The following is an 8,263-nucleotide window of genomic DNA, read 5'->3' as shown; positions in this document are numbered from 1 at the left end:
AGTAAATCGCTGCGGAATGTAATGCTGCTACAGCGGGAATGTGTAATAAATACTATGTAGATGGATTCATTTCTGCAGTGCCTGGGCAGATGAGACCTAGACCTCCATGTGTGACCATACAGTGCAGCCTGATCGCTCCATAACCGGCAGTGTCACCAGGATGCAGCAGCCCCGTCCTCCGGTCGGTAGCCGGCTGCAGGCGGGGTCTTTCTGTCCTCCCCTCACCCAATCCCAGCCCCGATGCACCTGATGGCTGCCTCCCTCTATGGGCGGCTCCCCCACAGCTCCCGGGGCGTGGGCTGCACACATTGTTCCAGAGCAGCAGAGAGCAGTGAATGCAGCAGCTGCAGAGGCAGCGACGCCCAGATCCCCCATTCATCTGCACCCTGCAGCCCCGCCATCTCACAGGGTGGGAGAAGATCCGGCACTCTGCTCGGGGGACACACCACTTTAGCATTGCTGAAACTTTTCAAGACTGACCCCCTCCTCCATTGCCAGGAGCTGGGTGCTTCTCCCCTATTGTGGTGGGCTCCTTGCAAGGAACCTCTGGTGAGTGGCTGATAGCTGCAGTAGCTTCTGTAGATAAATGCCATTTGGGCTTTTGATAATATTGATTTCTTTGCACTATGTGACTCAATGTATCAAGGCATCTGCTGTATTGGTGATATTTAGTTGTTTACACTATGTGATACAATGTATCAAGATGAATCAGTTGGGTCCTGCACCTCCAGACAGCAGCTCTGCATGAATGAGCTCATACAGTCCTAGTGTGACCTTACTCCCATAATGAAAGTGCATGGGCGTAGTGGGCTTCCATCAAAGAGAAAAGAGCCCCCTCCTCTCCATGTGCTCATTAGTTACCCCCATAGGATTCCCATCTAGATACTCCAATGGTGCTGTGCATTTAATGCCCTGATATCGCCCAATTTACCTACAGAACGAGGATGCTTGGATGTCTTCTCAGCAATTACTATATATATATATATATATATATATATATATATATATATATATATATATATATATATATATACCTCCATTTTTGTTTATAGGGTTCCATACTGTATTATGGACACAGTGTCAACCAGTGATTGTCATTTCAGCCACCAGTTTATATTATAATATGTGTCCCCTTGTTGCCATGTAATATTACAATTATTTTTAAGATAATAACAGTAGTTAACAGTTATTTAAATAAGATATCAAAAATGGAGAAAAGAGAACTTCCAATATTGCCTCCTGCTGAGGTTTCTTTGGGTACATGCCATATATACCTGCAGAATCGTGTGACTGTTGCCACTATTACAACTCCCATATGGGATTGTAACACAATTTTTAAGTGCTCTAATAATACCCAATTGCCTAGATATGTGATATTATGGCAGTAGGGAATGCATGACAGTGTCACTTGGTAGGTATTCAGTCTTGAAAAGCTCCTCTGTGAGAACTAAGGGCGGACATACCAAAAGGGCCCAAGAAGTAAGGGGGCCACTACTAGCTCCAAAGTGAAATTGTGCGTTATGAGCTATAGGACTGCTAAGGGCCCATATATTATTCTTGCCCAAGAGCCCGCTTCTGTGTCCTCTCCTGCTGAGAGCCATAATGGTGGTCCTGTTAGTTATCACTGTGAGTACACCCTTTTTTGGTACATTAATTTTTATCTCGGAATCAATGTGCAATTATAATCTTATTTGTACAAATTGTCATCAGGGGACGATTAAAGAAGCAGTGAGTGACACCAATGCGGTCACCTGCTGATGATTCCTTTGAGGGAGGTGCTAGAAGTTGTGGGGCGGAGCTGCTGTCACTACTTCTATCTCTGTCCCTCCTGATGATGTCTTTTTTCACATAAACTACAGCGGCTGAGGAAAGATAAAAGCAGAGTGCTAGCGCTGCACTCGACTCTCCCACAGTGTCCATCACCCACTATCCAAGACATCTTCAAAGGGTGCAGCAATGCAAGAAACTAGTAAATAACTGCACCTCTGCCCTCTGATAAAGTCATGTTCCAGAAGGGGTGATGGACTCTACAGAGAGTGAGTGCAGCCCCAGCTTCCTGTGATGTCACATTTAAGACTCCTTTCAAACTAAACATCATAGGAAGTACAGTAAAGAAAAATTAGGGATTAGCTAGATAGGGAAACGTGTAGGGTACTATGCAATAGATCAAATGACAAAAGTGATTAGATGTTTAGAAAAAACTTTGTAGGTGCTGGACCTTTAAAGAAAAGCTACCTAAAAAAAGACGTCAAAGAAGATTCTTCAGAAAAAACGCCGCCGATATTATCCTGAAATGTCTTCTGCTTCAAAAATGATTCAGGTGTGCCGGAGTTTAAGTCAATATGTGCATGTACCCTAAAACTGCTGTTTACTTGCAAATGTGGCCATTAACTTCCAACTCAAATATCGTATAAACCACATCTTTGTTCTCATTTGCACAAGGAAAGACTAGAAGTAATGGGATTAAACTGAAAGGGAGGAGACACAGATTAGATATTAGAAAAAACTTTTGGACAGTGAGGATGATCAATGAGTGGAACAGGCTGCCACGAGAGATGGTGAGTTCTCCTTCAATGGACGCCTTCAAATAGAGGCTGGAGAGACATCTGTCTGAGATGATTTATTGAATCCTGCTTTGATCAGGGGGTTGGACCAGATGACCCAGGAGGTCCCTTTTAACTATACCATTCTAGGATTCTACGTGCCTACACTGTTTTTGGTCATGGCTTTGTGCAGTGGACAGTACTTGCCCTCAAGAACAAATGTAGTAGTGGAAATCGGTTTCGTCATAATTACACCCATTTACACTGCATTCTACAAGTGGTGTTACCCTTAAAACGTCCCATTGATTATCTTATGATCAGAGTTGTTGTGTGCAAGATCCCAGTTACCAACTCCAACATCTAATTATTAAAGTGTTAAACCTGTATGCAGAGGAGTTGAAATTTATCACATTTTAGGAGGTCACTTGCTTGTTTTTTTGAAGCACTAAATTGTTTTGTTGTTTTTTTGGCAACTTGCGTACCTGTTTGGCAGAATCATACCCACTTCTGCGACAAGTTGAACTTTGTTACTTTTGTTGCAAACAAATAGTAAATATGAAGTGCTTAACATTTCCTCTTTTGTTCCAGTTTTCTTTTTACATCAGTAGCATTGCCTTAGAGAAAAGATGGCTGGAAATTTTTTTGGCAACCCACATGAGAGAAAAACATACTTTGGAAAGCTGGCTGAGGGCTCTGTGTCTCTAATGACTATTCCGAGGCCAGTGCTTGTTTCTTCTCCTCACCTCTGCCATGTTTCCTGATACTGCTGGTTTCTTCTCCTCACCTCTGCCATGCTTCTCGATACTGACAGCTTTCACCCTATGTGCAAGTTTAGAGATAGATTTGTCAGAATAATGAGTGAGGAAAATCTGCCGGAGTCCTTCCCTGAACTAGTCGTGTGAGGCACAGTTCCCGCTTGGCTTTTCAAATATGTTTTCTTTAAAAAGTGCATTTCAGAATGAATTATAAATGGTTGAAGCCAGTGTCTGATTCATGATGATCGCATGAAGTGTACACTTGGGCACCCATTCATCAAAGCTGTTTTGCCATATTTCTCGTGTAAATTGATTTGAAAAGTGACATTTTGATGCTCTCGAGGTTGCACAAAAATTGATGGTTCATGCCAGTTTTTCCCATCTTCACCAAAATGGTAGAGCTGGGGTGGGATGGGGGCATGTCAGGGACTGAAGTAAGTTTTCTGGCGTGGCGCACCGAGGTGTATGCCACTCGTCATATGCTCCATATTTATGAAGAGGATCCTCTGGCTCTTATACTCCATCATCAAGACCGGTAAGGGTATGGCTCCACGGTCCGGAGGGGCGGCGGTATCGCCGCAGCGGCGAAGCCGCTCGGCGCTAAGCCCCGCCCCCTTTCTGGGACGCGATGGTGCCGAATGTGTACAGTACACATCCGGGATCATCGCACCCCTCGCCATAGGGCCCTGTGATATGCCTTGCGGGGACGCTGCGTCCCCGCAAGGTGTGCGGACATGCTGCGATCTGAAAAGACGCTCAGCATGTCCGGAGTCGCAGGGCCGCCGCGTGCGGGTTTCCACGCATAGTGGAGACGGGATTTCATAAAATCCCCTCCACTATGCTGGAACATCTGGACGCTGCTTGTTTGACGCTGCAGCGTCAAACAAGCAGCGTTTACTTACCGTGGAAACATACCCTAAGAAAACCGCCAGTCTTGATGAATGCGTACATGCATGTTTTCTTGTTGTTTTTCCTTTGGTCAGGTAACTTCTTTTAGCTACCTCACGGCCTACGAAGCCTGGAGTGTTTTTGTGTTTTTTTTTTTTTTTTTTTTTTTTTTAAAGAGAAGATATACATATGTTCATTTTTTTTTTTCCATGTTTATTGAGCACTTTTTCAGGCGGGTTCCAAATGGAATCTGATTAAGAGTACTTTGGAGCACACACCCTTGGGGTATGTGCACATATTCACTTGTTCTTTTTACGAGTTTCTTCTTTGAGTAGACGCACAAAAAATGCTTGGAAAAAAACTCTAAATTACTTTCGGAAAATCACTTTGCTGTTCATACATTCAGATTTCTCGGCTTTTTATTTTTTTTCATACTTAAGGTTTTGAAAAACTTCTGGTGGGAAATGGAGACTGTATGGCTTTGTGTACACAAGAGGTTTTGTTTTGAAGCAGCAACTGAGTGGAAACTCCAAATCTCAAAACTTCCACTCAAACTCCGCAAAAACATCAGTTTTCTGTAGCAACTCCCGATGGATCAGATGAATTCTACAGCGGCCGGCTAGAAGTGTTGTACGGGATGGAACGTGGCAATTCAGTATATTGCTTAGTGTCCTTTGCCAATTACTGTGGTTTATCTTCCATTAACTGGCATTTAAGTGAAATAATGTCTTAGGAGTACTCCTTGTGACACTGGGATTTCCTGTGCTCACCAGAGGAAATTATTTTGTGGGTCCCCTTGTAACTGTATTGTAGCTTTATTATCATTGCACATATAGGAAATATCATCAGAAACATTTACTTATTTTTTCTAAATCCTCCTATGGGATATCGCCCACAATATTAACCATTTGGGTCCAAATTAGGCCGCCTTGTGACACAGTTGTCTCATTTTTATGTCATACTGGCACTCCAAAAAAAAAAAAAAAAAATGGCAACCAGTGAACATTTTTAGATATGTTCATTCCATTTATTGTTCCTTACAATTGAATATAGAATCATGATTTGCAGTTTCTACATGAAGTATAGAGAAGCAATCTTATAAAGGATGTAGAAAGAGGCAACACCTGAATGGTGGAAGATCTAAAAGAGTCAAGGAATGTGCAACAATGTGTTCCACCAACACCTTAGGTGCCAGGAATAAATTCCATGTCGCAACCAGAATCGGACTGGCCCACAGGAGAACAGGAGAACAGGAGAATCCTCCGGTGGGCCACCACCCTCTTATATGAGCAGCACTTGGTACTATATACCTGAATTACTATGTACAGACAAAGGCAGCATCTGATTCATGTAACAATTTACCCGATCATTGTTATATACATTTGTGATTGAGGATAATGTCACATTTACATGTACCTGAAAAGTGAGGCCCTGGAGTTGGTTACTGGTGGGGCCCTGGAGTTGGTTACTGGTGGGCCCTTGGCACCCCAGTCTGACACTGGTCACAACCATTTGCCTCATTGGTTTGTCTTTCCAGCTATTCTTTTTCCAGGAATAGAAAATTGTGAAATGTCCTGTAAAACACTGTTACGTATGCTAGGAATTTCTTACCACAAGCTCCTCACTATGTCTTATTCATTCTTCCTTTTTACTAAGAATTGCTAGTTCAGTGGTAAGAATCTTATTTGATGCACTCCCTTAAGTCACATACTTGTGCTTTGAAACCTTGCAATGGATGGATTTTGCGGAGTGATACCACATTATCAATAATGATGTCATGCCTGTCACTTGATGCATTAGGTAATGGAATCAATAATGGCTCGTGAGGGTAAAATTGGTTAGAATGATCTTTTCATACTGTAAAATGGCTTCACATCATTGAACCAGCAACTGAATATCCGTTGGGTAATGGGGCAATGCTGCAGAGGCCCGCTTGTCCTTCTGTTCTGTGCAGAGGATGGGGCTCGGTAGAGGACGCCTGGCGTATTGTAATGAAGGCTGGGCGTTCGATCGCTCACTGTCTCTCCTATTAGCCGATGTCCTCATCCCACCTTTGCTGGAAAGGAATGCAGATAATTTTATTAAAAAAAAAGTATTTTGCAACCATTTAACTATTTCTGTCTTATATTGTCACTAGTTAGACTGTTAAAGGGACATTTTCACCTTTTTCAGTTAGTGCCCGAGTTAAATTGGCTCATTACATTTGCAGCCTGTGTAGGTGGAATCCTAATCGGACATCCCCCTAGACTCATGTATTACACAGAACATTTAGGGTATATTCAAGGTGAAATGCTCATTGTCAATTACCAACCTGTTGGCTCTCTGTAAAGCACATGAATAATTAGTACAGTCCTTTAATAAATGGCACCACCTATATTATATGGATACAGACTTATGGGGGAAAATACAGTTCATAGACCCTTAAATTTATACGATACGATATGATACTTTATTGATCCCGGGGAGAAATTACAGTATTACAGCAGCAATACAAATGGCAGTACATAAAATATTTGTATTAATCCTGATCTCCTATACAGTATACTTGTCATTTCAGGTAACTTTTTAGAATAATCTGTCATGTGTATATGAAGGATAACACAATTTCTGGCCATTATATGACCAATGTGTCATTGGTTGTCCCTCTGCAGGCACTATCTCTAATCTGCAGTTCTCTCTGTGCTATTGGGTAGAGGCTTGCTGCCATGATGTCTCATTTATAGTACTCGGAGAGATGAATTCCTGCATTTTTATTTTTGTCTGTAACACGGAATCAAGAGCATAGAGGACTTTATACAGCAGCACTGAACTGTGTGGCTGTGAATCCAACGTAGAAGTGAATTACATTTGATAGAAGCTGCAGCTTCGTCTGCCTATTCCTGCCTGGGGTCTTGTTGAGCTAAGTGCTCCTCACTTGTCCTTTAAGAAGAGCTGTAACTTGATACTACAGTGATTTGACAGTTCCTCTTGCTTTGACCAAGGTGGATTTTTCCCCCTTCTTCAGAGCCAGGGATTGGTGTAAAATGTTTAGGGAAAAAGGGAATTTTTCTATGATAAGGTTAAGTTCCTCATATTAACTTGTCCTATTGATTTATGCAAAGTGACCATTTAATTTTCATTCAGAGAAGCTGAGATTTGTGGTGTTTGTATTTCTTTTTAATTGTACAAAACTGACATGGGGGGGAAACAAGGTGGTCTTCTGAAATGAGCCACACCCATATCCAATGTGTGTATCCCCAGTAGACAGGTGACAAACTGTTAGGTGACCGCTGCAGATGATCAGCAAATGTCACGTGACCACTGTTAACCGCAGTATGGAAATTTGGGGAATAGCACCATTTGGGGAGATAAGTATACTGATTGTTTGTGGTGCATAGCTGAGCTTAAGAAGGGTCTGTCAAGTGATGGGAACCCCCCTTTAATGTTTTATGCAAATCTGTCAAATCTGTGTAATTAACTGTACAAGATCTGTACATATGCTTCTATTCCAGTCTATAAATGATCCTTCTAAATTTAATTGTTCAATTTTGCTGCCGTGTTAAGAACAAAGTTAAACATGTTTAAGCCTACCCGTTCTGCAACTTTATCCTAGACATTAACGTTGTAATATGATATGTGTAATATGTGTACCTGGGGTAGGCCAGGTGCCCACGATCTGGAACTAGCAGCGCTTTGGACTCAGCGCATGTTTGCTGTCTTCTATTGAACACAGGTAAATCTGGACTTGTTCACTGAACCACTGGGATTCACCGCATCCAATACATTCCGTGGGTGGAATTTCTCTTGCGGAGACTTGCGCCTCTGCAAGAGAAATTGATATGCTGCGGTCTAGAAAGATGGGTCGTATGTCCGTCTCCGCGGGCATCTGTGGATGCATAGTGGGCATGGGGTTTCTTGAAATCCCATCCACTTATGGTGTAACATCTGGACGCTGCATGAATATCCAGCCTCAAACGTGCAGCAATTACTGATTGCGGGCACGTACCCTAATATGGAAATGTCAAAATAATGTAAAGTACCTTTTTTAAATGGGGGTTTCCACATCTAGGATATTGATCACCTATCCAGTGAGATGGA

The 8,263-nt window shown here is 42.4% G+C and overlaps 1 protein-coding gene across 2 annotated transcripts in view; it reads left to right on the top strand.

The window, feature by feature from the left end:
• The first annotated feature begins 289 nt into the window (after nucleotides 1-289).
• The window catches only part of HRAS (HRas proto-oncogene, GTPase), a 97,541-nt gene continuing 89,567 nt past the window's right edge, over nucleotides 290-8,263 (top strand). Inside the window, exon 1 of one of the 2 annotated variants that reach the window (XM_077287777.1) lies at nucleotides 290-549. The gene's annotated coding sequence lies outside the window, so the exon portion shown is untranslated. The remainder of the gene's footprint in view (nucleotides 550-8,263) is intronic. The other variant, XM_077287778.1, reaches the window with a different exon arrangement.

The sequence above is a fragment of the Ranitomeya variabilis genome, chromosome 2, assembly GCF_051348905.1.
Source record: "Ranitomeya variabilis isolate aRanVar5 chromosome 2, aRanVar5.hap1, whole genome shotgun sequence".
Classification (NCBI taxonomy): Eukaryota; Metazoa; Chordata; class Amphibia; order Anura; family Dendrobatidae; genus Ranitomeya; species Ranitomeya variabilis.
This window is presented reverse-complemented; position numbering and strand designations above follow the sequence as displayed.